This window comes from Vanacampus margaritifer, chromosome 10 (genome assembly GCF_051991255.1).
Source record: "Vanacampus margaritifer isolate UIUO_Vmar chromosome 10, RoL_Vmar_1.0, whole genome shotgun sequence".
NCBI classification, from domain to species: Eukaryota; Metazoa; Chordata; class Actinopteri; order Syngnathiformes; family Syngnathidae; genus Vanacampus; species Vanacampus margaritifer.
The window spans coordinates 5,213,381-5,240,813 of record NC_135441.1 but is presented as its reverse complement, the minus strand read 5'-3'; the positions used below and the strand labels follow the sequence as shown (position 1 = coordinate 5,240,813).

Sequence of the window (27,433 nt, the reverse complement as noted above, 5' to 3'; positions counted from 1 at the left end):
CCTGACAGTCAAGGTGTCACTTTGTGTTGAATGATAGAAGTCACAGACCAAATTCAACATCAGCGTTGGCCAGGGACTGACAAGTTTGAAAACAAATTGTATGTATGATCCGGGCGATGAACTTGCTCAATTGGCTTTTCGAGCCAGAGGAATGGATGGCGTCCATTTCGCAATGTTTTTTTCTACAGTGGACCATCATGGAATCAAAGCCAAAATAAGTATCTCGATCAAAACCTAACTACTGTACAAAGTGGATTTCCACAACAGTCATCTGGCAATGGGTCAGCTAAATCTTAGTTCAATTCCAGAAGAAGTGCAACATGTTTGATCTTCTTTTAACATTCAGAAATGCTCTGATTGAGCAGAGCAACAAAAAATTGCCGTTAACTCATTCTATCCCACTCCACGGAAATCTTTAGTAAAAGGCGAAAGATTTGTACGCTTTGAAGAGAAATGTGAGCTGTTTTGGAGTCTGCTACGGAAAAACAAATAGCCTTTAACCGATACCCCTGACAGTCAAGGTGTCACTTTGTGTTGAATGATAGAAGTCACAGACCAAATTCAACATCAGCGTTGGCCAGGGACTGACAAGTTTAAAAAATTGTATGTATGATCCGGGCGATGAACTTGCTCAATTGGCTTTTCGAGCCAGAGGAATGGATGGCGTCCATTTCGCAATGTTTTTTTCTACAGTGGACAATCATGGAATCGAAGCCAAAATAAGTATCTCGATCAAAACCTAACTACTGTACAAAGTGGATTTCCACAACAGTCATCTGGCAATGGGTCAGCTTAATCATAGTACTTCTTCAGAAAAAGAGCAACATGATTGATATTATTTTAACATTCAGAGATGCTCTGACTGAGCAGAGCAACAAAAAATTGCCATTGACTCATTCTATCCCACTCCACGGAAATCTTTAGTAAAAGGCGAAAGATTTGTACGCTTTGAAGAGAAATGTGAGCTGTTTTGAAGTCTGCTACGGAAAAACAAATAGCCTTTAATCGATACCCCTGACAGTCAAGGTGTCACTTTGTGTTGAATGCTAGAAGTCACAGACCAAATTCAACATCAGCGTTGGCCAGGGACTGACAAGTTTGAAAACAAATTGTATGTATGATCTGGGCGATGAACTTGCTCAATTGGCTTTTCGAGCCAGAGGAATGGATGGCGTCCATTACGCAATGTTTTTTTCTACAGTGGACAATCATGGAATCTAAGCCAAAATAAGTATCTCTATCAAAACCTAACTACTGTACAATTTGGATTTCTACAACAGTCATCTGAGCAATGGGTCAGCTTAATCTTAGTACTTCTTCAGAAAGAGTGCAACATGATTGATCTTTTTTTAACATTCAGAGATGCTCTCTCTGACTGAGCAGAGCAACAAAAAATTGCCATTAACTCATTCTATCCCACTCCACGGAAAACTTAAGTAAAAGGCGAAAGATTTGTACGCTTTGAAGAGAAATGTGAGCTGTTTTGGAGTCTGCTACGGAAAAACAAATAGCCTTTAACCGATACCCCTGACAATCAAGGTGTCACTTTGGGTTGAATGCTAGAAGTCTCAGACCAAATTCAACATCAGCGTTGGCCAGGGACTGACAAGTTTAAAAAATTGTATGTATGATCCGGGCGATGAACTTGCTCAATTGGCTTTTCGAGCCAGAGGAATGGATGGCGTCCATTTCGCAATGTTTTTTTCTACAGTGGACAATCATGGAATCGAAGCCAAAATAAGTATCTCGATCAAAACCTAACTACTGTACAAAGTGGATTTCCACAACAGTCATCTGGCAATGGGTCAGCTTAATCATAGTACAATTCCAGAAGGAGTGCAACAAGTTTGATCTTCTTTTAACATTCAGAGATGCTCTGACTGAGCAGAGCAACAAAAAATTGCCATTAACTCATTCTATCCCACTCCACGGAAATCTTTAGTAAAAGGCGAAAGATTTGTACGCTTTGAAGAGAAACGTGAGCTGTTTTGAAGTCTGCTACGGAAAAACAAATAGCCTTTAACCGATACCCCTGACAGTCAAGGTGTCACTTTGTGTTGAATGATAGAAGTCACAGACCAAATTCAACATCAGCGTTGAACAGGGACTGACAAGTTTGAAAACATATTGTATGTATGATCTGGGCGATGAACTTGCTCAATTGGCTTTTCGAGCCAGAGGAATTGATGGCGTCCATTACGCAATGTTTTTTTCTACAGTGGACAATCATGGAATCAAAGCCAAAATAAGTATCTCGATCAAAACCTAACTACTGTACAAAGTGGATTTCCACAACAGTAATCTGGCAATGGGTCAGCTAAATCTTAGTACAATTCCAGAAGTAGTGCAACATGTTTGATCTTCTCTTAACATTCAGAGATCCTCTGATTGAGCAGAGCAACAACAAATTGCCGTTATTTCATTCAATCCCACTCCACGGAAATCTTTAGTAAAAGGCAAAAGATTTGTACGCTTTAAAGAGAAATATGAGCTGTTTTGGAGTCTGCTACGGAAAAACAAATAGCCTTTAACCGATACCCCTGACAGTCAAGGTGTCACTTTGTGTTGAATGATAGAAGTCACAGACCAAATTCAACATCAGCGTTGGCCAGGGACTGACAAGTTTGAAAACAAATTGTATGTATGATCCGGGCGATGAACTTGCTCAATTGGCTTTTCGAGCCAGAGGAATGGATGGCGTCCATTTCGCAATGTTTTTTTCTACAGTGGACAATCATGGAATCGAAGCCAAAATAAGTATCTCGATCAAAACCTAACTACTGTACAAAGTGGATTTCCACAACAGTCATCTGGCAATGGGTCAGCTAAATCTTAATACTTATTCAGAAAGAGTGCAACATGATTGATCTTTTTTTAACATTCAGAGATGCTCTGACTGAGCAGAGCAACAAAAAATTGCCATTAACTCATTCTATCCCACTCCACGGAAATCTTTAGTAAAAGGCGAAAGATTTGTACGCTTTGAAGAGAAATGTGAGCTGTTTTGGAGTCTGCTACGGAAAAACAAATAGCCTTTAACCGATACCCCTGACAGTCAAGGTGTCACTTTGTGTTGAATGATAGAAGTCACAGACCAAATTCAACATCAGCGTTGGCCAGGGACTGACAAGTTTGAAAACAAATTGTATGTATGATCCGGGCGATGAACTTGCTCAATTGGCTTTTCGAGCCAGAGGAATGGATGGCGTCCATTTCGCAATGTTTTTTTCTACAGTGGACCATCATGGAATCAAAGCCAAAATAAGTATCTCGATCAAAACCTAACTACTGTACAAAGTGGATTTCCACAACAGTCATCTGACAATGGGTCAGCTAAATCTTAGTTCAATTCCAGAAGAAGTGCAACATGTTTGATCTTCTTTTAACATTCAGAGATGCTCTGACTGAGTAGAGCAACAAAAAATTGCTGTTAACTCATTCTATCCCACTCCACGAAATCTTTAGTAAAAGGCGAAAGATTTGTACGCTTTGAAGAGAAATGTGAGCTGTTTTGGAGTCTGCTACGGAAAAACAAATAGCCTTTAACCGATACCCCTGACAGTCAAGGTGTCACTTTGTGTTGAATGCTAGAAGTCACAGACCAAATTCAACATCAGCGTTGCCCAGGGACTGACAAGTTTGAAAACAAATTGTATGTATGATCCGGGCGATGAACTTGCTCAATTGGCTTTTCGAGCCAGAGGAATGGATGGCGTCCATTTCGCAATGTTTTTTTCTACAGTGGACAATCATGGAATCGAAGCCAAAATAAGTATCTCGATCAAAACCTAACTACTGTACAAAGTGGATTTCCACAACAGTCATCTGGCAATGGGTCAGCTAAATCTTAATACTTATTCAGAAAGAGTGCAACATGATTGATCTTTTTTTAACATTCAGAGATGCTCTGATTGAGCAGAGCAACAAAAAATTGCCATTAACTCATTCTATCCCACTCCACGGAAATCTTTAGTAAAAGGCGAAAGATTTGTACGCTTTGAAGAGAAATGTGAGCTGTTTTGGAGTCTGCTACGGAAAAACAAATAGCCTTTAACCGATACCCCTGACAGTCAAGGTGTCACTTTGTGTTGAATGATAGAAGTCACAGACCAAATTCAACATCAGCGTTGGCCAGGGACTGACAAGTTTAAAAAATTGTATGTATGATCCGGGCGATGAACTTGCTCAATTGGCTTTTCGAGCCAGAGGAATGGATGGCGTCCATTTCGCAATGTTTTTTTCTACAGTGGACAATCATGGAATCGAAGCCAAAATAAGTATCTCGATCAAAACCTAACTACTGTACAAAGTGGATTTCCACAACAGTCATCTGGCAATGGGTCAGCTTAATCATAGTACTTCTTCAGAAAAAGAGCAACATGATTGATATTATTTTAACATTCAGAGATGCTCTGACTGAGCAGAGCAACAAAAAATTGCCATTGACTCATTCTATCCCACTCCACGGAAATCTTTAGTAAAAGGCGAAAGATTTGTACGCTTTGAAGAGAAATGTGAGCTGTTTTGAAGTCTGCTACGGAAAAACAAATAGCCTTTAACCGATACCCCTGACAGTCAAGGTGTCACTTTGTGTTGAATGATAGAAGTCACAGACCAAATTCAACATCAGCGTTGAACAGGGACTGACAAGTTTGAAAACAAATTGTATGTATGATCTGGGCGATGAACTTGCTCAATTGGCTTTTCCAGCCAGAGGAATGGATGGCGTCCATTACGCAATGTTTTTTTCTACAGTGGACAATCATGGAATCTAAGCCAAAATAAGTATCTCTATCAAAACCTAACTACTGTACAATTTGGATTTCTACAACAGTCATCTGAGCAATGGGTCAGCTTAATCTTAGTACTTCTTCAGAAAGAGTGCAACATGATTGATCTTTTTTTAACATTCAGAGATGCTCTCTCTGACTGAGCAGAGCAACAAAAAATTGCCATTAACTCATTCTATCCCACTCCACGGAAAACTTAAGTAAAAGGCGAAAGATTTGTACGCTTTGAAGAGAAATGTGAGCTGTTTTGGAGTCTGCTACGGAAAAACAAATAGCCTTTAACCGATACCCCTGACAATCAAGGTGTCACTTTGGGTTGAATGCTAGAAGTCTCAGACCAAATTCAACATCAGCGTTGGCCAGGGACTGACAAGTTTAAAAAATTGTATGTATGATCCGGGCGATGAACTTGCTCAATTGGCTTTTCGAGCCAGAGGAATGGATGGCGTCCATTTCGCAATGTTTTTTTCTACAGTGGACAATCATGGAATCGAAGCCAAAATAAGTATCTCGATCAAAACCTAACTACTGTACAAAGTGGATTTCCACAACAGTCATCTGGCAATGGGTCAGCTTAATCATAGTACAATTCCAGAAGGAGTGCAACAAGTTTGATCTTCTTTTAACATTCAGAGATGCTCTGACTGAGCAGAGCAACAAAAAATTGCCATTAACTCATTCTATCCCACTCCACGGAAATCTTTAGTAAAAGGCGAAAGATTTGTACGCTTTGAAGAGAAACGTGAGCTGTTTTGAAGTCTGCTACGGAAAAACAAATAGCCTTTAACCGATACCCCTGACAGTCAAGGTGTCACTTTGTGTTGAATGATAGAAGTCACAGACCAAATTCAACATCAGCGTTGAACAGGGACTGACAAGTTTGAAAACATATTGTATGTATGATCTGGGCGATGAACTTGCTCAATTGGCTTTTCGAGCCAGAGGAATTGATGGCGTCCATTACGCAATGTTTTTTTCTACAGTGGACAATCATGGAATCAAAGCCAAAATAAGTATCTCGATCAAAACCTAACTACTGTACAAAGTGGATTTCCACAACAGTAATCTGGCAATGGGTCAGCTAAATCTTAGTACAATTCCAGAAGTAGTGCAACATGTTTGATCTTCTCTTAACATTCAGAGATCCTCTGATTGAGCAGAGCAACAACAAATTGCCGTTATTTCATTCAATCCCACTCCACGGAAATCTTTAGTAAAAGGCAAAAGATTTGTACGCTTTAAAGAGAAATATGAGCTGTTTTGGAGTCTGCTACGGAAAAACAAATAGCCTTTAACCGATACCCCTGACAGTCAAGGTGTCACTTTGTGTTGAATGATAGAAGTCACAGACCAAATTCAACATCAGCGTTGGCCAGGGACTGACAAGTTTGAAAACAAATTGTATGTATGATCCGGGCGATGAACTTGCTCAATTGGCTTTTCGAGCCAGAGGAATGGATGGCGTCCATTTCGCAATGTTTTTTTCTACAGTGGACAATCATGGAATCGAAGCCAAAATAAGTATCTCGATCAAAACCTAACTACTGTACAAAGTGGATTTCCACAACAGTCATCTGGCAATGGGTCAGCTAAATCTTAATACTTATTCAGAAAGAGTGCAACATGATTGATCTTTTTTTAACATTCAGAGATGCTCTGACTGAGCAGAGCAACAAAAAATTGCCATTAACTCATTCTATCCCACTCCACGGAAATCTTTAGTAAAAGGCGAAAGATTTGTACGCTTTGAAGAGAAATGTGAGCTGTTTTGGAGTCTGCTACGGAAAAACAAATAGCCTTTAACCGATACCCCTGACAGTCAAGGTGTCACTTTGTGTTGAATGATAGAAGTCACAGACCAAATTCAACATCAGCGTTGGCCAGGGACTGACAAGTTTGAAAACAAATTGTATGTATGATCCGGGCGATGAACTTGCTCAATTGGCTTTTCGAGCCAGAGGAATGGATGGCGTCCATTTCGCAATGTTTTTTTCTACAGTGGACCATCATGGAATCAAAGCCAAAATAAGTATCTCGATCAAAACCTAACTACTGTACAAAGTGGATTTCCACAACAGTCATCTGACAATGGGTCAGCTAAATCTTAGTTCAATTCCAGAAGAAGTGCAACATGTTTGATCTTCTTTTAACATTCAGAGATGCTCTGACTGAGCAGAGCAACAAAAAATTGCTGTTAACTCATTCTATCCCACTCCACGAAATCTTTAGTAAAAGGCGAAAGATTTGTACGCTTTGAAGAGAAATGTGAGCTGTTTTGGAGTCTGCTACGGAAAAACAAATAGCCTTTAACCGATACCCCTGACAGTCAAGGTGTCACTTTGTGTTGAATGCTAGAAGTCACAGACCAAATTCAACATCAGCGTTGCCCAGGGACTGACAAGTTTGAAAACAAATTGTATGTATGATCCGGGCGATGAACTTGCTCAATTGGCTTTTCGAGCCAGAGGAATGGATGGCGTCCATTTCGCAATGTTTTTTTCTACAGTGGACAATCATGGAATCGAAGCCAAAATAAGTATCTCGATCAAAACCTAACTACTGTACAAAGTGGATTTCCACAACAGTCATCTGGCAATGGGTCAGCTAAATCTTAATACTTATTCAGAAAGAGTGCAACATGATTGATCTTTTTTTAACATTCAGAGATGCTCTGATTGAGCAGAGCAACAAAAAATTGCCATTAACTCATTCTATCCCACTCCACGGAAATCTTTAGTAAAAGGCGAAAGATTTGTACGCTTTGAAGAGAAATGTGAGCTGTTTTGGAGTCTGCTACGGAAAAACAAATAGCCTTTAACCGATTCCCCTGACAGTCAAGGTGTCACTTTGTGTTGAATGATAGAAGTCACAGACCAAATTCAACATCAGCGTTGGCCAGGGACTGACAAGTTTAAAAAATTGTATGTATGATCCGGGCGATGAACTTGCTCAATTGGCTTTTCGAGCCAGAGGAATGGATGGCGTCCATTTCGCAATGTTTTTTTCTACAGTGGACAATCATGGAATCGAAGCCAAAATAAGTATCTCGATCAAAACCTAACTACTGTACAAAGTGGATTTCCACAACAGTCATCTGGCAATGGGTCAGCTTAATCATAGTACTTCTTCAGAAAAAGAGCAACATGATTGATATTATTTTAACATTCAGAGATGCTCTGACTGAGCAGAGCAACAAAAAATTGCCATTGACTCATTCTATCCCACTCCACGGAAATCTTTAGTAAAAGGCGAAAGATTTGTACGCTTTGAAGAGAAATGTGAGCTGTTTTGAAGTCTGCTACGGAAAAACAAATAGCCTTTAACCGATACCCCTGACAGTCAAGGTGTCACTTTGTGTTGAATGATAGAAGTCACAGACCAAATTCAACATCAGCGTTGAACAGGGACTGACAAGTTTGAAAACAAATTGTATGTATGATCTGGGCGATGAACTTGCTCAATTGGCTTTTCCAGCCAGAGGAATGGATGGCGTCCATTACGCAATGTTTTTTTCTACAGTGGACAATCATGGAATCTAAGCCAAAATAAGTATCTCTATCAAAACCTAACTACTGTACAATTTGGATTTCTACAACAGTCATCTGAGCAATGGGTCAGCTTAATCTTAGTACTTCTTCAGAAAGAGTGCAACATGATTGATCTTTTTTTAACATTCAGAGATGCTCTCTCTGACTGAGCAGAGCAACAAAAAAATTGCCATTAACTCATTCTATCCCACTCCACGGAAATCTTTAGTAAAAGGCGAAAGATTTGTACGCTTTGAAGAGAAATGTGAGCTGTTTTGGAGTCTGCTACGGAAAAACAAATAGCCTTTAACCGATACCCCTGACAATCAAGGTGTCACTTTGGGTTGAATGCTAGAAGGCACAGACCAAATTCGACATCAGAGTTGCCCAGGAACTGACAAGTTTGAAAAATTGTATGTATGATCCGGGCGATGAACTAGCTCAATTGACTTTTCGAGCCAGAGGAATTGATGGCGTCCATTACGCAATGCTTTTTTCTACAGTGGACAATCATGGAATCAAAGCCAAAATAAGTATGTTTCAAAACCTAACTATTGTACAAAGTGGATTTCCTCAACAGTCATCTGGCAATGGGTCAGCTAAATCTTAGTACAATTCCAGAAGGAGTGCAACAAGTTTGATCTTCTTTTAAAATTCAGAGATGCTCTGACTGAGCAGAGCAACAAAAAATTGCCGTTAACTCATTCTATCCCACTCCACGAAATCTTTAGTAAAAGGCGAAAGATTTGTACGCTTTGAAGAGAAATGTGAGCTGTTTTGGAGTCTGCTACGTAAAAACAAATAGCCTTTAACCGATACCCCTGACAGTCAAGGTGTCACTTTGTGTTGAATGCTAGAAGTCACAGACCAAATTCAACATCAGCGTTGCCCAGGGACTGACAAGTTTGAAAACAAATTGTATGTATGATCCGGGCGATAAACTTGCTCAATTGGCTTTTCGAGCCAGAGGAATGGATGGCGTCCATTACGCAATGTTTTTTTCTACAGTGGACAATCATGGAATCAAAGCCAAAATAAGTATCTCGATCAAAACCTAACTACTGTACAAAGTGGATTTCCACAACAGTCATCTGGCAATGGGTCAGCTTAATCATAGTACAATTCCAGAAGGAGTGCAACAAGTTTGATCTTCTTTTAACATTCAGAGATGCTCTGACTGAGCAGAGCAACAAAAAATTGCCATTAACTCATTCTATCCCACTCCACGGAAATCTTTAGTAAAAGGCGAAAGATTTGTACGCTTTGAAGAGAAACGTGAGCTGTTTTGAAGTCTGCTACGGAAAAACAAATAGCCTTTAACCGATACCCCTGACAGTCAAGGTGTCACTTTGTGTTGAATGATAGAAGTCACAGACCAAATTCAACATCAGCGTTGAACAGGGACTGACAAGTTTGAAAACAAATTGTATGTATGATCTGGGCGATGAACTTGCTCAATTGGCTTTTCGAGCCAGAGGAATTGATGGCGTCCATTACGCAATGTTTTTTTCTACAGTGGACAATCATGGAATCAAAGCCAAAATAAGTATCTCGATCAAAACCTAACTACTGTACAAAGTGGATTTCCACAACAGTAATCTGGCAATGGGTCAGCTAAATCTTAGTACAATTCCAGAAGTAGTGCAACATGTTTGATCTTCTCTTAACATTCAGAGATCCTCTGATTGAGCAGAGCAACAACAAATTGCCGTTATTTCATTCTATCCCACTCCACGGAAATCTTTAGTAAAAGGCAAAAGATTTGTACGCTTTGAAGAGAAATGTGAGCTGTTTTGGAGTCTGCTACGGAAAAACAAATAGCCTTTAACCGATACCCCTGACAGTCAAGGTGTCACTTTGTGTTGAATGATAGAAGTCACAGACCAAATTCAACATCAGCGTTGGCCAGGGACTGACAAGTTTGAAAACAAATTGTATGTATGATCCGGGCGATGAACTTGCTCAATTGGCTTTTCGAGCCAGAGGAATGGATGGCGTCCATTTCGCAATGTTTTTTTCTACAGTGGACCATCATGGAATCAAAGCCAAAATAAGTATCTCGATCAAAACCTAACTACTGTACAAAGTGGATTTCCACAACAGTCATCTGGCAATGGGTCAGCTAAATCTTAGTTCAATTCCAGAAGAAGTGCAACATGTTTGATCTTCTTTTAACATTCAGAGATGCTCTGATTGAGCAGAGCAACAAAAAATTGCCGTTAACTCATTCTATCCCACTCCACGGAAATCTTTAGTAAAAGGCGAAAGATTTGTACGCTTTGAAGAGAAATGTGAGCTGTTTTGGAGTCTGCTACGGAAAAACAAATAGCCTTTAACCGATACCCCTGACAGTCAAGGTGTCACTTTGTGTTGAATGATAGAAGTCACAGACCAAATTCAACATCAGCGTTGGCCAGGGACTGACAAGTTTAAAAAATTGTATGTATGATCCGGGCGATGAACTTGCTCAATTGGCTTTTCGAGCCAGAGGAATGGATGGCGTCCATTTCGCAATGTTTTTTTCTACAGTGGACAATCATGGAATCGAAGCCAAAATAAGTATCTCGATCAAAACCTAACTACTGTACAAAGTGGATTTCCACAACAGTCATCTGGCAATGGGTCAGCTAAATCTTAGTACAATTCCAAAAGTAGTGCAACATGATTGATCTTATTTTAACATTCAGAGATGCTCTGCCTGAGCAGAGCAACAAAAAATTGCCATTAACTCATTCTATCCCACTCCACAGAAATCTTTAGTAAAAGGCGAAAGATTTGTACACTTTGAAGAGAAATGTGAGGTGTTTGGGAGTCTGCTACGGAAAAACAAATAGCCTTTAACGGATACCCCTGACAGTCAAGGTGTCACTTTGTGTTGAATGATAGAAGTCACAGACCAAATTCAACATCAGCGTTGAACAGGGACTGACAAGTTTGAAAACAAATTGTATGTATGATCTGGGCGATGAACTTGCTCAATTGGCTTTTCGAGCCAGAGGAATGGATGGCGTCCATTACGCAATGTTTTTTTCTACAGTGGACAATCATGGAATCTAAGCCAAAATAAGTATCTCTATCAAAACCTAACTACTGTACAATTTGGATTTCTACAACAGTCATCTGAGCAATGGGTCAGCTTAATCTTAGTACTTCTTCAGAAAGAGTGCAACATGATTGATCTTTTTTTAACATTCAGAGATGCTCTCTCTGACTGAGCAGAGCAACAAAAAATTGCCATTAACTCATTCTATCCCACTCCACGGAAAACTTTAGTAAAAGGCGAAAGATTTGTACGCTTTGAAGAGAAATGTGAGCTGTTTTGGAGTCTGCTACGGAAAAACAAATAGCCTTTAACCGATACCCCTGACAATCAAGGTGTCACTTTGGGTTGAATGCTAGAAGTCACAGACCAAATTCAACATCAGCGTTGGCCAGGGACTGACAAGTTTAAAAAATTGTATGTATGATCCGGGCGATGAACTTGCTCAATTGGCTTTTCGAGCCAGAGGAATGGATGGCGTCCATTTCGCAATGTTTTTTTCTACAGTGGACAATCATGGAATCAAAGCCAAAATAAGTATCTCGATCAAAACCTAACTACTGTACAAAGTGGATTTCCACAACAGTAATCTGGCAATGGGTCAGCTAAATCTTAGTACAATTCCAAAAGTAGTGCAACATGATTGATCTTATTTTAACATTCAGAGATGCTCTGCCTGAGCAGAGCAACAAAAAATTGCCATTAACTCATTCTATCCCACTCCACAGAAATCTTTAGTAAAAGGCGAAAGATTTGTACACTTTGAAGAGAAATGTGAGGTGTTTGGGAGTCTGCTACGGAAAAACAAATAGCCTTTAACGGATACCCCTGACAGTCAAGGTGTCACTTTGTGTTGAATGATAGAAGTCACAGACCAAATTCAACATCAGTGTTGCCCAGGGACTGACAAGTTTGAAAACAAATTGTATGTATGATCCGGGGGATGAACTTGCTCAGTTAACTTTTTGAGCCAGCGGAATGGATGGCGTCCATTACGCAATGTTTTTTTGAACAGTCGACAATCATGGAATCAAAGCCAATATAAGTATCTCTATCAAAACCTAACTACTAAACAACTTGGATTTCCACACCAGTCATCTGAGCAATGGCTCAGCTAAATCTTAGTAATCCAATATGGCTTATAAACAGCCAAATCCTGGACTATTTGAATTCCAAAGTCCATTTGTGACTTGAATCCAGGAGTGGTAATTTCAAAAGTTTGAACATGTATTTGCCATTGGGAATTGCTGAGCCAGGCTGGAACTTTGAGGGGGTGGGCTGCACTGACCAAGGCTGATTGGTTGGTCAAATGGGGGTGTGTTGTTTTTACAGCAGCTGGGCTCATCAAACTCAGACGTCATCAAACTCATTTGAATAAATTACCAAGAACTCTAAGACGCTGTGGAAACACAATTACAAATTACCTGTGGAACTTTTACAACCAATGACAAGACGTGGCAGATTTAGGACTCAGGCGCAGAGATAGGAGTTTGCCGCCAAGGCAGATGTTTATTAAACATAAAACTCCTCGTTTAGAGGGACAAACAAAGGCTATAAAATGTTAAACTAAAGGCGCTCCAAAAGGGAGGATGTCTAATCTACAAACAAAGCAAAAACTATACTGTGGCTATACAAAATTACAAACAAAAGTTCACACAGAAGACAAGACAACAAGGCTGAGGACTTTGTTTGTGACTGGCTATAGTGACTCTGACAAAAACACTTTGGCACAAGACAGGGGAGACGCAGACCATTTAACACATGAGGGTAATGGGGAAACAGGAATCAGGGTTGACACTGACACCACATGAGGAAGGGCAAGTGGCCTGAAACCAAAGGAGTCAGAATTTTCAAAATAAAACAGGAAATGACAAGACAGTAAATGCCCAGACGAGACAACCTCACCGCGGTGTGACAACCAAGAACTTCCTTTTCCCAGAACTCAAAGTCCTGGGCTTCTTGGTGGAAAAGCAGTTTATGTGTTATACCCAGAACCATCTGTGAAAGGTTCCACCGAGAACCCTGTATGAGAGGTTCAACAAAGAACCCTTTAAGGGTTCCATCTAGATCTCACACAGGGAGTTCCACTGAGAACCCTGTGATTTTTCAAGGGTTTTATCCAGAACCTTCACAGGGAGTTCCACTGAGATCCCTTTAGTATTTCAAGTGTTTCATCAAGAATCTTCAGAGAAAATTCAATTGAGAATCCTTTTATATATCAAGGTTTTCATAGAGAACCTTCATAGAAAGTTCCACTGAGAACCCTTTTATGTTTCAAGGGTTTTATCTAGAACCTGCACTGAATTCTACAGATCAAAATGATTGTTTATGTTCATCATTATTGTTGACATTCAACCAATTTTTTTTAATAAGGATTTTGTTTTTATTATTTAAACTCTTCAGAAAATGATGGATAAGAACAGCAGACTGTCTAAGGAAAAGCTATTATGTAGGCCGCGGAGGGAGGGCAGGATAGAAGCGAACACAGGTCCAGTAGAACATGACTGCTAGACACACGCAAACCAGACACACCAGGCTGTCCTCAGCAGGTGAATTCATATCATTTCTATCAATCGCCACATAGAAAGGGAGGACAAAAAAAAGACAGTTAGTAGCACCAATAAGGGATACATACTGCACCAGATGAAGCCATTAATAAAAAAAAAGTAAAGCCATGCATGGTCGAATGAGAGCAGTATGCATTTTATTATTTATTAGCACATCTTAATGGTGACAGCAGGATAGACTGAATAAGCCTGTCATCTAACTCCTATGACAAGAGCCTCCACTGGCACAAAATCAGGTGAAAGTGAGGGAAACCCACAAGGTTTTCATAGTAATTACTTTCAACAACGTTGAAATACTTTGCAGTAAAAATAAACTACTGGAAATGGAAGTTCAATACTCACCCTATCCCACTTTTTGAAACCAGTGGTACACATCTTTTTTTGTCCAAACCCTCTAACTCATGTCTACAAAAAAGAAACAAATGTTAACATAAAAAAAGTCTACCTTTTTCCATAAGAGTCATAGAGTCACACTTGCTGAAATAAGATTTAACTTTCTTTGATTATTTGAGGTTTCTGATCGCTTGAGGTTTCACTTCAATCCAGCTTGTAGTACAAATTCACGTGTGAATAGAAATCACCACTGATATGTCACACCTGTTTTGGATAGGGCGGAGAATATATTTGGTAACAAAACGAGCATTGAACTCTCACAGGGCAACCAATATGGCAGCCAGCTTCCAGGTCCCATACACTAAAATCCACCCCTGGGCAACACGACCACTACCAATTATTCGCACCATCCGTACACCAGTATGAGTGGTACTAGAGGCAATGTGTGTAAAATGTCTTGCCCAAGGGCTCAATGACACAACTTGGAGAGAGTGGGAACTGAACAGCAGACCTTCTGGTTACTGACAAACCACCTCTACCTGCTAGGCCACAGGCCCCATCTGCATGCAAGAAGAAATAGGTCAGCACTCCAATTTTCAAAAGAGAATAAATAGGCTCATGAGGTCCTCCCACCAGGGTGGGTTACAATGGCAGGAACAAAATTATTATACGGAGAGTATATAGTGTGTTGCAACATTATATAATTTGTACTGTATCTTTAGGTTAAGTGTTGTACATCACAAATTTGGAAATTTGACTCAAAAAAAGTTATTCTGCAGACAAATGCCTCTTAGCTCATTCTCATAGTGCACTGATTAAAAAAAAAAAAAACGGGGGGGGGGGGGGGTTGGACATAGTAAAGTTGTTGTTTTTTCACTCAGAAATTCTAAGTAAATTTTATAATGAGAGTTTTGAGTGAGTTTACGAGTTTATTAAAAACAAAAAAAGGCTACTTTAAAGGTGAGGTACAAACCCACAACCTTTCAGATTGCTGAACAGCTAGTGTACAACCTGAGCCAAGTCGTCCCTGTTGTGTGTTAGTATATTGCTAGTGTCAGGTGGAATTGTAACTCCATGTTGGCCTCATTTTGGACACACCAGCAATGCAGTACAGGGACAAACAAGATTGGCATAGCTCAGGTGGTACAGTTCTCCCAACCTGAAGTTCATGAGTTAATTCCTCAATGCTTGAGTAACTTTTTTTCTTTCTTTTTTTTAATAAACTAGTAAAATATACTCAATACTCTCCTTGTAAAATTACAAGGTTGCAATACAGGCAAGCGGCTCTTTTGCCGTCCAGTGTCCCGGAGGGGGCGCTCCCATGAGGGCTGTGACATCACGTGCAAAAGGTCAATAGCACCAATGCTGAAGGAATGTTTTAATTATGTTCTGAAGGGTGGAGAGACCCCAGTCTCATGGAGACGAGCTGTAATTTCAGTAATTCACAAAACAGGCAAAGATAAGACAAAATGTGATTCATATAGACCTATTTCTGTCCTGATCATTGATTATAGATTATTTGCATCAATATTAGCCAGATGACTCGAAGATATAATCCCGGATTTAATTGACCCTGATCAAACAGGTTTTGTGAAAGCCTCTACAATCTTTACTGGGGGACAAGACTCTCAAGAAATACATGGACACGCTTCATAAGTGGACTAGCCTCCCTTTGCACATCTGGCAAAATATATTTAAAGATCAGAAGTTTGAAAGGAATGTTAGAAAACCATGCGGGGTGGCCTTTGGCTCCGATTTTATACCAGCAAGACTAGGTACATTTAGACTATGGGTAAACAAAGGCCTCACCTCACCAGTAATGGGCTTGTTACTTTCCAAGAACTTAAAGACACCTATAATTTGGAGGAACAGGACTTTTTCAGATCTATTTAATTAGGATATATTTATATTTAATTAGGAACATATGAATATGAAAAATGATGGAGAGTAGTGGAGTCTGTCTAATATATTTGTTGATGCCCTCAAAAGTAAAATCAGTAAACAACTGATCTCTAAGATCTATAATTCCTTACAGCAGGAGAAGGGTCTGTCCACAATGTGTATTAAATTGAGATGGGAGAAAGACGCTATATAAAGTTAACTGAAAATGACTGGCTAAACATTTGTAGTTACAATCCTCCACCTCCAACTCAAATCTATGAAGGGAATTTACCTGGAAAATATTTTAAGGTATTTCATAACATAATTATGTGGCAACATGTCTGCTGGTCATTTTCACATGTTTTGGGAATGTCCTGCTATTTCCTCCTACCGGTCAGATGTTGTAACTGCAATTAACTCAATAATCCACTTTAAACTTGATCTTAATTTTAGTGTTATATACCTGGGTAATGTGCCAATTGAGGTGAAAAAACAGGACGGATATTTATTACAAATACTTCTAGCGGGTGGCAGAAAAGCACTGACTAGGAAGTGGCTGAATAAGGACTGTTTGAATTTTAGCATTTATTTGCTCTTATGTTTAAAAATTATCTTTTTAGTATTCCAATAGTATTCATTAATTCACCAGAGGTGCGTGTTCGTTTTGGAACCAAAGTGGATAAAACTGACTGGACACAAGCTTTGCCAAAGTTGATCTGATTTGATCTCCAGATTTCAGTCAGAGTACAAGTTCTCAATTGAGGGCTGTTTTTTTAATCAATCTGCGCGAGAAGAGGATTGTGTGAACAATCCCAAAGAACGGCCCAGCTATTCTAGCAGCCCTCCTTATTTATACAATAGCTCAAAAACAGCCAGTCTAAACATTAACTCCTAATCTACTTTGTACCAAGAAGGGAGTTTGTTTTCCCCTTTTCCGTTCAAGTCTGCATCTCGTGATTTCTCGTTAGTCAACATCGTATCATTAGCAAAGTTCACAATGACCTTGTAATCATCATATTGCAAAGAGTAAAATCCACTGAAAGATTGTACTGTTCCGTGTACATGTGTATTATCTCAAACAAACTTAAAGTATAACTACGGCTGACCGATTGTACTGGTCAGCCTGACCATTGCTTATGTGTAAATAAACTTGATTTGTACTTGAAAGTGAATGATTAAAATGCTTGATCAAAACACAATGTGAATAAAACAATCTTAGCAAAACATAATGTGTGTAATCAATGTGTCATGTAATCATTAATGCTGAAAATAACATAACTTTGTGCGATTTATTCCATCAGGACCCACCAACGATCATAGAATGGAAAGAAATAGTTCAGGAAATCTACAGTATGGAACAACTGACATTTTCCTTGAGACATTCCAACATAAAAGGAGAAAAACACTGAAAGAACTGGAAATCATATTGGAACCTGATGTGAATCGAGAAGAGAAAGAACCATTGAACACACTACATATGGGGACATTAAATTACATTTTGACATGCAATGGACCCACAAATCTTTTTTATATTATATGACCTGTCCCCTATTTTAATTTTTATTTATTTATTTATTAATTTATGTATTTATGTATTTGTTTGTTTATATTATTATTTTTATTTATTATTATCATCATATTTTTCCTTGAGAATGTACACACTTCTTAAATTGGGTCAAGGGCAGTTTGCATTATTTGTTTGCTTGCTAAAAAAAAAATAAAAATAAGCATCATTAGTAAATTTCACCAGCATGTCTCAGTTTTCAGAATATGTTGTACGCTTGAAACCCCTGACCGCTCCATCCCAGACATTAGCTTTTAAGATGTTGAACCTGCTGACCCTTTTGTGATCAATTGGAAGCGACAGGTTTGCCACAATGTCAAGCAGTGTAATGTTCATCCCCTCCCTGTAATCAGAGAAAATGATCTAATCAATGGATATCCCACACGGCGAAGCCTTTTAGAACAATCATTTATATACCAGCAATATTTCACTAACCTGGCAAAAGCCAGACTGATAATGTGAATCACTCAAAGAGTTTTCCACAATGTCAATCTGGGACTGCTATGCTGTGATCTGCTCGGGAAAGGCGGAACATTCAGTACAATATTTCGAGCTGATTGGGCAATGTGGCAACTTGTGCACGCCAACCAAACTTTTGTTCTGACCAATTTGGCAACGGATGAAAATGTCGTCGTCATAGGCAAAAAAACAAAACAAAAATACTTTACCAGCTAACAATATGTGAAGCACCCCTTGCTGTTCTTTCAAAAAAGAAACTGTAATTCTGCGAGAAAAGAATCAATTGCAGCTTGCATGCATTTGTCCACCATTGTTGCCATGTTTGTTTCCCATGGCCTCGGAGCTTCTTGTTTTCCAGAGGTGGGCATCGTCATTGACTGGAATTGATGATTGATGGAAGTGCCCACCTTTTGGTGTGTGCTTTATTCATATTTATATATTGCTAATTAGAAAGAAAAAAACGTCGTACCACAGTGTCTGCTCGATAGAATTCAGCTGTGCTCCTTGAAGTGATGACAATTTCAGAATCAGAATCTGAGGTATCATCCACTGCTGTAAAATCTAAATAAATCCACAGATTATGTAGTGTAGTAAGATGAATACTTACTTTTCTGTGTTCATGATGTTGATGATCAAAACATACAATGAGATCAGTGAATTCAGGCATTACCTAAGGATTTTATTACACAAATTTGTGGACAGATGAGATTGGCCGCCACCCGCGCCATCTTTGATTCTCAACTGTCTCGTTTCCCGCTCTGCTTGTGGGTAATATCCTTTGTCCTACAAAAGTCCCTCCCAGTCACATGGTACCTCCTTCATTTCTTCCCGCTCGTAGTCACATGATGGAACACAGATAATCAGATAAGGGTTGACGTTGTTTACAGAAGAGACTGAGAGACTCTGAGGAGCCGTCTTATAAACAAAGGGGTCTAATTTACACTTTCGCTTGACCCCACCATATGTTCTCAGGAGAGAACAAAGAGAAAATCAACTCCCTCACATCATTTGAATTCTAACACAAAACTATACTGAGTAAAGTTTAGTTATAACTAAATCAAAACAGTTAGAATTAAATTGAAACAGAATATTTACTTCAGTAGCTAATATTGGCATATCCTTCAGTGCTGCGTCTATAGTATATAAAGATATTGAATCATTAGCTCCACTAACCTCCTTTAAAATGTTGTTCAAGGCAAATGAAAAAGGTGATACTACAATATAGACATCAGGCGCTTCTATCTCTGGGTCAAAAAATAACGGAAGTGTTTTCCCTCTTGCATGTTTTAGATCTGCCCCATTTGGCACCTGAACGCTTTATTTGATTACTTCATTAAGTGTAATCTTTTGCGTGTTCAAATAAATCAGAATTGAGACCTCATAAAGAAGTTTCCTTTGTAAGGATTTATTAAGAGCTCTTAAGACACAGGAAAAAAGCTTACATTCGAAAAGTGATGTTAAGCTCCCAGTGTGTAGAATATGGAAACACCCAGTATCTTTATACTAGTAGAAAAGGCTCTCTCCGCCTCTTGAATTTGACAAAGAGATAGTGTTTAAAATAAGCAGGCACAAGATACTGACATGTCCATCTCAGCTCCCCACCAGCTTCGGAGAAATGATGTAGACAGGCTTTGACCTTGGACCTTCAGTTTTTACGACCAAATGACTAATGACATGAGACTTTGACAACTTTTAAAACATACACATTCTTATCTCAAGAGATGGTGGGGAGTAAGAAGTTCAAATGTAGTTCACAAAATCATTATCACATTGTTATTCATTTAACTACACATAGTTATATCACATCTATATACCTATAACTAAATTCAAAAACAGTAAAAATATAAATTGAAAATGTTAAATGTCAACACACCATAAATCAAATGTTTATACAACAAATGAAAAAAGTAAAGTTAATTTTATGTACTACACACAGTAATATAAATCACACGCACACACACACACACACACACACACACACACACACACACTTGAGCATTACCATTAATCAAAAGTTACATATGTGTATTGTTGGAGGATAAGCTTTTTCCTCCGCGTGTTCGTTTTCTTTTGGGTAGTGAGAATGTTGGTTACCTGAATATAGGCTGGAGACGATGAACAGTTCCTTCAAAGCTTTTATTTCTACAGAATATTCCGGGCACAAATGAGTTACAGACAACGGCTTGCACACGCAAACGAGAATGCATACCAAAGAAACACGTCACTAGTGACCCAGGTCGCATGTATAAACATATACACTTGCCGTTACATACGTAACTTTTGTTCTATTAAGTCCCTCATCGACCACCAGAGGCGGTGCTGAAAAGCACGGCACGCTGAATTCCAGCAACGTCACAAGGACCCCTGAAACAAACCAAACAAATAGGCTGGTTAACTTGTGAGCCAGACAGAACTCTCGGGACAAAAGCGGCATTAGGCAACAGAGTAACCCCCACATACAGTTTATCAGCACACACACAAAGTTGATTTAAAGTTGAGTATCTCTTTAAAATGACTATTTAGTGATTCCCTATAATAATAATCAGATTTGGCATTCGTAGCTCGAGTTTTACAACTATTCCTCAATTTTTTTTATACAACTTCCCAATCAGAAAAATTCCTTGTGTAACGAAATTTAGCCCAAGCTTTAACTCTTTCTCTAAAATGAGCTATAATTTTCGCACTAATCCACTGTAGATGAGTACCTTTGACTTTTTTTTATCTTTCCAAGGACCATGCTTATCTACCACTATCATAAACTCAGTAGAAAATAAATCCCATGCATTTTGAACATTTGGAATCAAACTAAACAATTTATATCAAGAATATCGGAAATAAAAGTATTATGATCCATTTTCTTGTATTGCCTAATTCTAAGCAATTTGGGTGGGGATCTTGGTAGTTTGATTTTCTATACACAATAAACAATAGAATGATCACTGAGACATTTAGGTGAGACACCTGCATCTACAATTCTATTAGCATGTTAAACAATAATCCAGTCAAGTAATGTCAGAGAGTTGTGGGTAATTCTAGTAGGGTCCTTAATTAACTGGATTAAATTCAAATTTGAGAGAAACATTTTATCTAACTAGAAGACCCATCTAGCCAATCCTTATTAAAGTCACCTAATATAATAAGTTCATTACTACATTCTATGGAACTAATTGTTGCAGACAAACAGCTAGATGACTCAGCGGGTGCTGTAGGGGGTCTATACACATTTCCTATTGTGATACATTTGGTTCAACACGAAACAAGTTTGGATGCAACATATGTAACCACACCACCACCTCTGCTACATCTATCAGCTCTATATAAAACATAATTAGGAAGTTTGATTTAATTTTATATTATTATTTAACCAAGTTTCTGAAATGGTAGTAATTGCTGGCTTATGAAAAGTAATCCATGTTCTAAATTTAAAAAAAATTGACATAATGCTCCTTATATTCATATGCATTATTTTTAAACCTTTAATACTAATCATACATAATGTTGGAATTTATTTCTATATTAATATAAACTTAAGTTAATAATCTGACTCCAATTTGTGACCTTACCAAACTATCACCCATTAACAATAGCATGCTCGTTCTGCAATAGAAAGGTATCAGGAAGCCGGCATTTTCACACACGAGTGGATTTATTCCTAACACTCAAATCTAATACATAACAGCTGGGGTCCCGGGTCCCTATCAATACAATTCTATACGTCTCTGTCTCAAGCAGCCGACGTAGTCTCTTCCGAGTTGCCCCAGTGAATAGTTATACTACACAATATTTAAATGACACAGAAACAAAGGCATCCTGACATTATTCTATTGGCTATGTGTTTTCTGCAGTTTAACTTTAGCTTGCTTTTCATTGGCCGATCTTAATCCGCAGCGTCACTGGGTGGCTTCTCCTGTTTTGTACTTTTCCGCCCAGGTGTAAAACAAATGTGGTTTACAACCTACTCTGACCTTATCGCGGCTCTGCATCTCCCCCTGCAATTAGCATCCTTTGTTCTGCAACATTCCATTCCTAAAACCCCCACTTGCACAAACTCTTAGATTCCTTTATTCCCTCTCATGACCTCAGACGACTGAGGTCATCACTCGAATACCTTGTTTTTTATTGTTAAACATGAGCTAAAAATCAATAAACAACTAAAAATTAGTAAAAAATTTCATTCTAGTAGAAAATCAGTATAAAATTTCATTCTCTCTCATGGCCTCAGATCCCTGAGGCTACCTTCACATACTCACATCCCGGACTCCCGGAGGGCCACAGCTGTCTCCGCTTCCTGGGGGTCCTTCTGAGGGATCATCATATACTGACCACCCGGCGGTAGTGGCCCCAACGTGCGTTCAATTGTTTTAACAGTCAATGATCTGATACATGGAATATAGCAACATCCGCATAACACCATAATAGCGGCAAACATCGCGATAGACATCAATACTGAAGCAATCAAGCTTTTATATTTGCCAAAGACGTTTAACCAGTCAGAGTACCAACTGGTGTCCACGCCTGAATGCTCTTTCATTTTATTACTTAGCGTGCGCAGACCCTCCAATGCCTTAGTAAGGCGACCATCAGGAGATGTATTGTTGGGGATCAGAGTACAACACTGCTCCCCAAAAATACCACACACTCCTCCTCTTTCAGCTAACACCATATCTAAACTCATTCTATTTTGGAATGCCATAAGAGACGTGGCTGCGAATTGCTCGTGCACTGCCTGGAGTGCCGAGGTGGTAAAGTTCGCCAATCGTTGGACATTGTAGTGGATATAATTAATCCGGTCCACATTTTTGTTTACTGTAATAAACAGAAAAATACTCTCCCATCCTGCCGCCACTTGATCCACCAATTTGTATTCATCAGGGACCCCTCTCGGAACTCCAATTGCATCTATGTATGTGGGGTCTCCTGCATTCAACCATTCTTGCATGTCCCTTTTCTTCCTCCCAAGGAAGGGGATTCTTCCCCACTGTCTAACTCCTTCCCAATTTATCCTAGCCATGTCTAATGCTGTCACACTAATTGGCATGATCAGCGTTACTAGGGCGCACTTACCTGAGGCATTGGGGGGAAGCCTATCGTACAACACTCTCTCTCCACACCACAGCCAAACATCAGCCCGAGCGAGAGGTATTCCTGCTGGCAAAGACACATTTTCATTACACCATGACTCCTGGATGTTTCCAATCCCAGGGCCACTCCCATGTAACTTTAGGCAGGTAAAATTTTGTTGTGCAACATGGATGTCAAAAATGGGCTTTTGCTTTTCCATATTTGTCAGTGGAAAGGCCGAATCCAATTGGCTGCACTTTCCTTGGAGAGTTTTGTTATACAGGAAACCAAAGAGACAGGTTTTGGATACAACAGTTGCTGCCATGATTTTCAAAACTGGTCTTGCACCTAAACATACCAAACAATCCTCGTTAGTATTCTTAGCGGCCTGTTCAGCCATCAGGAGCCAATTATTAGTGACCATAGAAATACCTGTGTGACTCATAAACCAGTCATCTACTGTCGTCATTGTTTTGGCCGTGGTACCCGTTCGACGGGTATAATTATTTACTACCGGTGCTTCCCCTTTTATCATAGTCCCATTCTCACAAATGATAATTGGAAAATATGGATCTTTTCCAGACGAATATGCCCACAACTTAAACCCCCAACATGATGTGTTTAGCACTAACACTTCTTGGTGTGGTGGCGCAATTGACTTATTACCCATTGCAATTGTTAATTTCAATATCTCCCCTTCTTTTCTTAGGAGAATCTTATTATGGAAATACTTAGCAATTTTATTCTTTGACGGTGTCCAATAATCACCCGCCTGTGTGGTAACCACGGAATCCCATCCCCACATTGTCACATGTGCTGTCATATACCACCAGTAGCCAGGGAACATGTCTCCAGTTACTAGTGACATGACTGCCTCCACTGGTCTATACCACGCTTCCCGAAACCCTCTCAGTGCCTTTATTGGTATATTTACTTGGGTCTTCGTATTAGGGGCCACTGTTATTCTCACCGAATTATTATATGCCCAGCCTATCATCCAATTTTGGTAGCCCTTTTTCTCCCCCTTATTTTTTGACTTTACCTCTCCTCTCCTTCTAGGTTCCTGTGGGCGTACCAAGGACCAGTCCTGGTACTGTGGTTGATAGTTGTCCAATTCATCTAACAAATCAAGCCATTGTTGAGTCCAGTTGAAAATTGTCACCCAAGTGTTCACCTGTATCGGTTGTTTACACTTCAGATTTAACAGTAGTTGTTGTGTCTGTGTCAGCGTCTTACCACCATCTCGCTCTGCTTCATACCATACCGTTCCATTACAGGAATGATACACCATCACTTGTTCTCCTTTCGTTCCATCACTTCCATCATCCCGCACCATATGTTCAAACGCTAACATAGTCCACACAAAGCACAAGCCTGCAAACAAAATAGTCAATAAAGTTAAACATTTGCATCATCGTCGTTTTTGTTCAGACACTTCCGAGTCCGATTTTGATCCAATTCTCGACATCGACACATTCCCTCTCTTGACCTGCCTGTCCGGGCAGTCAATCTTTAAGCTCACCATTGGCAGGCACAAAGTCTGGGGCCGGGCGCAATTGTGAGTAATGGTACCACTTTTGTCCTTTAGTTTCAATTCTCATAATCGCTTGCACCTCATTTGGGAGGCCGTTCAGCATCGCCATCCTGAACATCATCTCAGCTTCAGGGTAGCTGCCTGGGTGTTTACCTGTGGTCTCAATCCACAGCTCCAATGCCTGAGCATAAGGTTGCTCTTTGTCGTACATCAAATTTCTGTATTTTTAACGCTGGTTTCTTATTATAGCAGTGTAAATCATTTAAAAACTACATCATCTTAACTCAGAACTATTCATGTCCGGCCGGGCCATGAACAGTCTGAGAAGAGATTTATACTTATACCTTAAATAAACACTGCAGTTCATTTTTAACAACTTGTCTCATGAAAAAATGTCACCCAGGTGTGTCAATGTTCCTTCCACACCTAAATGGCATATTCCATGGGCTCTAAAAATTATACTTTTCAATCGTTTCTGAGATGGAACATACTTACCGTATTTCTGCTATAAGGGTCGTCTTTTGTCATCTTTGTAGAACTTACTTTTCCTCCAAGTCAAATCCTCCCCATTCTCGCTCCATTCTTTGCCTGTAAATTCCTCACACCAAACTTCATTCTCACATCAGACTTCCTTTTCAACCATACACAGACAGACTAGTCATTCTCACATCAGACTTCCTTTTCAACCATACACAGACAGACCCATCATTCCCCCATCTGATAAAGATCAATTCTGATCATCTCAGACCTGAATGTGAAAACTGCAGCCGCTTCCAAATTGCTGCTTCAAAAAAAACAGACACCTTGTGTCCTGTAGATTAGAAAAATAACCAAATTGTGACAATTTGGCCAACACCAGAACTATAAAAAGATCTCCAGCTGAGCTAGCCAGGAGCCATAAAAACAAAAGCCTTTGAGGCAAGAGTTTGTAATGTAAATTTGAATCCTGTTCAGGCAACTTAAAGTGAGAAAAACAACTCAAGCAGATGTAAATTAAGATACTGCAGCGGAGGACTTTTAGGGTCAGGAAGAGAAGAAAATCTTTTTTTTTTTTTTTAAACAACCCCATTAATCTATTGCAGGTCACAAATCTTCCAAATATCTGCCATCTCAACTAGTAAAAGAAACGAGTTATAATCAGAAAAACAAAACAAAATCCCTACTTTAAACCAACCAAAAAGTATTCTTAAAATGCTAACTAACCTCACCTCTTCTACAGAGTAGTGGAGGCTTTGTAAAAACACAGCAGGGAACTTTGCAGATCATGACCCAATTAAAAATCAGTGCTGCGACCTAAATCAAAAATTAAAAATTTAACCAGCAAATTCGCCGTAAGTGTTCCATATCTGAGTCCACTCTGAGAAGCCAAAGTTATAAAAGAGAAATGGGAAAAAATAGAAGGCCAAATTCAACAAGCATCAAACAACGGAAAATATAGTATTTAAAGATTAGAATAAATTTTATACTTCCCTAATTCACATAAGCTGTTCTCAATTTCCAAAACTGCGTTGCTATAGATCACATCTCCTTTCTGACATAGTACAGAGTGCAAATGTCTACAAACAGAATACAACATACGACCTCAGGCACCAAACTCAGATGATTCCAAAACTTTGAGTCCCCAACTGGAGTTCATATTCCTTCCTGTCCTTGTCGATAGCAGTTTATGCAGGGCATAGTTCAAAGCGGGCACTGGGCTTTGTGTACTGGAGTTCTCAGGAAAAGTTCATCATGGCAGAATCGATGATAATCCTGTCTGCTCAAAAAGTTGCTGGACATTATGCTCAAACAATGCATAAGAGTCATTGAACAGTCACAGGACGAGCGGATTTACAGTGTACCATCCTTTTCGCAGTCCGTGTGGTCACTTCCCCCCCGAAAGTGACCATTGTTCAGTTCGCCGTCCACTCTGAACATCAAGCATAGCAGGAGAATGCTGTTCATTCCATTTCCAGCACTTTTTGGTTGAGTCACCCAAGTAAAACACCTTTCAGTCAAAGATTGAACCTGCCTGAAACATTTATACACTCGGAACAGACAGAGGGAGATGAGATCATAACAAGAGAACACTGCTTGTTGTCATAGCAAGAGAACACTGCTTGTTATCATTCAATTTCCAAGAAACAATAAAATAAAAAATTCCCACAAAATATTTTGTTTTTCAAACCCCTAATTTATTCATTTTGTGGTTTTATTTGAATTTGATCACTACACTATAGCAAGTAGTAGTACTATATTTACGCATATGTCTACCATAGACATCTTCATTACGTGTTACCTCCAATTTAAGAAACATGTGACAGCTGTCAGTCACCCTGGCCACTTGGATGGAAGTCCTTTCCAGACTTCTAGAATGGGACTCAGATAAAGACAAAGGCTAAATCATTTTCACACCTACGAATAAGTTATCAGAGATGCAGGGGAAATATAAAAATCAAAAATGAAAAGTCTATTTCAATTAAAATTTGGTTTTATTACTTATTCAACTATATTACACAGATCTGATTTTAAAAATAATATGATAGTGGCCTGTAGTTAACACCTAGACCTCTATATCCTTCCGCATAACAGGAACAATTTGATTTTAACAGATTAGCCTTAGAAGACCCCTGCTATTCACACACACAACAGACTACAAGCCTCCCAAATGGAGACAATGGGAGAGAGGACTAAACTT

The 27,433-nt window shown here is 39.3% G+C and overlaps 24 non-coding genes across 24 annotated transcripts; all 24 read right to left on the bottom strand.

Moving 5' to 3' along the window:
• Window positions 1-349: 349 nt before the first annotated feature.
• LOC144059766 (U5 spliceosomal RNA) lies at window positions 350-462 on the bottom strand. The gene has a single exon (XR_013295759.1). It is a non-coding gene; the product is annotated as a U5 spliceosomal RNA (small nuclear RNA).
• A 392-nt stretch (window positions 463-854) lies between these two features.
• On the bottom strand, window positions 855-967 carry LOC144059802 (U5 spliceosomal RNA). Its single transcript, XR_013295793.1, has one exon. It is a non-coding gene; the product is annotated as a U5 spliceosomal RNA (small nuclear RNA).
• A 400-nt stretch (window positions 968-1,367) lies between these two features.
• On the bottom strand, window positions 1,368-1,480 carry LOC144059762 (U5 spliceosomal RNA). The gene has a single exon (XR_013295755.1). It is a non-coding gene; the product is annotated as a U5 spliceosomal RNA (small nuclear RNA).
• A 392-nt stretch (window positions 1,481-1,872) lies between these two features.
• On the bottom strand, window positions 1,873-1,985 carry LOC144059798 (U5 spliceosomal RNA). The gene has a single exon (XR_013295789.1). It is a non-coding gene; the product is annotated as a U5 spliceosomal RNA (small nuclear RNA).
• Window positions 1,986-2,380: 395 nt separating this feature from the next.
• On the bottom strand, window positions 2,381-2,492 carry LOC144059744 (U5 spliceosomal RNA). The gene has a single exon (XR_013295739.1). It is a non-coding gene; the product is annotated as a U5 spliceosomal RNA (small nuclear RNA).
• Window positions 2,493-2,888: 396 nt separating this feature from the next.
• LOC144059782 (U5 spliceosomal RNA) lies at window positions 2,889-3,001 on the bottom strand. Its single transcript, XR_013295774.1, has one exon. It is a non-coding gene; the product is annotated as a U5 spliceosomal RNA (small nuclear RNA).
• Window positions 3,002-3,396: 395 nt separating this feature from the next.
• Window positions 3,397-3,508, bottom strand: LOC144059728 (U5 spliceosomal RNA). The gene has a single exon (XR_013295724.1). It is a non-coding gene; the product is annotated as a U5 spliceosomal RNA (small nuclear RNA).
• A 395-nt stretch (window positions 3,509-3,903) lies between these two features.
• On the bottom strand, window positions 3,904-4,016 carry LOC144059730 (U5 spliceosomal RNA). The gene has a single exon (XR_013295726.1). It is a non-coding gene; the product is annotated as a U5 spliceosomal RNA (small nuclear RNA).
• A 392-nt stretch (window positions 4,017-4,408) lies between these two features.
• Window positions 4,409-4,521, bottom strand: LOC144059801 (U5 spliceosomal RNA). The gene has a single exon (XR_013295792.1). It is a non-coding gene; the product is annotated as a U5 spliceosomal RNA (small nuclear RNA).
• A 400-nt stretch (window positions 4,522-4,921) lies between these two features.
• LOC144059761 (U5 spliceosomal RNA) lies at window positions 4,922-5,034 on the bottom strand. The gene has a single exon (XR_013295754.1). It is a non-coding gene; the product is annotated as a U5 spliceosomal RNA (small nuclear RNA).
• A 392-nt stretch (window positions 5,035-5,426) lies between these two features.
• Window positions 5,427-5,539, bottom strand: LOC144059797 (U5 spliceosomal RNA). The gene has a single exon (XR_013295788.1). It is a non-coding gene; the product is annotated as a U5 spliceosomal RNA (small nuclear RNA).
• Window positions 5,540-5,934: 395 nt separating this feature from the next.
• On the bottom strand, window positions 5,935-6,046 carry LOC144059743 (U5 spliceosomal RNA). The gene has a single exon (XR_013295738.1). It is a non-coding gene; the product is annotated as a U5 spliceosomal RNA (small nuclear RNA).
• A 396-nt stretch (window positions 6,047-6,442) lies between these two features.
• LOC144059781 (U5 spliceosomal RNA) lies at window positions 6,443-6,555 on the bottom strand. Its single transcript, XR_013295773.1, has one exon. It is a non-coding gene; the product is annotated as a U5 spliceosomal RNA (small nuclear RNA).
• Window positions 6,556-6,950: 395 nt separating this feature from the next.
• LOC144059823 (U5 spliceosomal RNA) lies at window positions 6,951-7,062 on the bottom strand. The gene has a single exon (XR_013295813.1). It is a non-coding gene; the product is annotated as a U5 spliceosomal RNA (small nuclear RNA).
• A 395-nt stretch (window positions 7,063-7,457) lies between these two features.
• LOC144059819 (U5 spliceosomal RNA) lies at window positions 7,458-7,570 on the bottom strand. The gene has a single exon (XR_013295809.1). It is a non-coding gene; the product is annotated as a U5 spliceosomal RNA (small nuclear RNA).
• Window positions 7,571-7,962: 392 nt separating this feature from the next.
• On the bottom strand, window positions 7,963-8,075 carry LOC144059800 (U5 spliceosomal RNA). Its single transcript, XR_013295791.1, has one exon. It is a non-coding gene; the product is annotated as a U5 spliceosomal RNA (small nuclear RNA).
• A 400-nt stretch (window positions 8,076-8,475) lies between these two features.
• On the bottom strand, window positions 8,476-8,590 carry LOC144059818 (U5 spliceosomal RNA). The gene has a single exon (XR_013295808.1). It is a non-coding gene; the product is annotated as a U5 spliceosomal RNA (small nuclear RNA).
• A 389-nt stretch (window positions 8,591-8,979) lies between these two features.
• Window positions 8,980-9,091, bottom strand: LOC144059726 (U5 spliceosomal RNA). The gene has a single exon (XR_013295722.1). It is a non-coding gene; the product is annotated as a U5 spliceosomal RNA (small nuclear RNA).
• Window positions 9,092-9,486: 395 nt separating this feature from the next.
• LOC144059795 (U5 spliceosomal RNA) lies at window positions 9,487-9,599 on the bottom strand. Its single transcript, XR_013295786.1, has one exon. It is a non-coding gene; the product is annotated as a U5 spliceosomal RNA (small nuclear RNA).
• A 395-nt stretch (window positions 9,600-9,994) lies between these two features.
• Window positions 9,995-10,107, bottom strand: LOC144059741 (U5 spliceosomal RNA). The gene has a single exon (XR_013295736.1). It is a non-coding gene; the product is annotated as a U5 spliceosomal RNA (small nuclear RNA).
• A 395-nt stretch (window positions 10,108-10,502) lies between these two features.
• On the bottom strand, window positions 10,503-10,615 carry LOC144059753 (U5 spliceosomal RNA). The gene has a single exon (XR_013295748.1). It is a non-coding gene; the product is annotated as a U5 spliceosomal RNA (small nuclear RNA).
• Window positions 10,616-11,007: 392 nt separating this feature from the next.
• LOC144059821 (U5 spliceosomal RNA) lies at window positions 11,008-11,120 on the bottom strand. The gene has a single exon (XR_013295811.1). It is a non-coding gene; the product is annotated as a U5 spliceosomal RNA (small nuclear RNA).
• A 400-nt stretch (window positions 11,121-11,520) lies between these two features.
• LOC144059822 (U5 spliceosomal RNA) lies at window positions 11,521-11,633 on the bottom strand. The gene has a single exon (XR_013295812.1). It is a non-coding gene; the product is annotated as a U5 spliceosomal RNA (small nuclear RNA).
• A 392-nt stretch (window positions 11,634-12,025) lies between these two features.
• On the bottom strand, window positions 12,026-12,138 carry LOC144059820 (U5 spliceosomal RNA). Its single transcript, XR_013295810.1, has one exon. It is a non-coding gene; the product is annotated as a U5 spliceosomal RNA (small nuclear RNA).
• Between the last annotated feature and the right edge of the window lie 15,295 nt (window positions 12,139-27,433).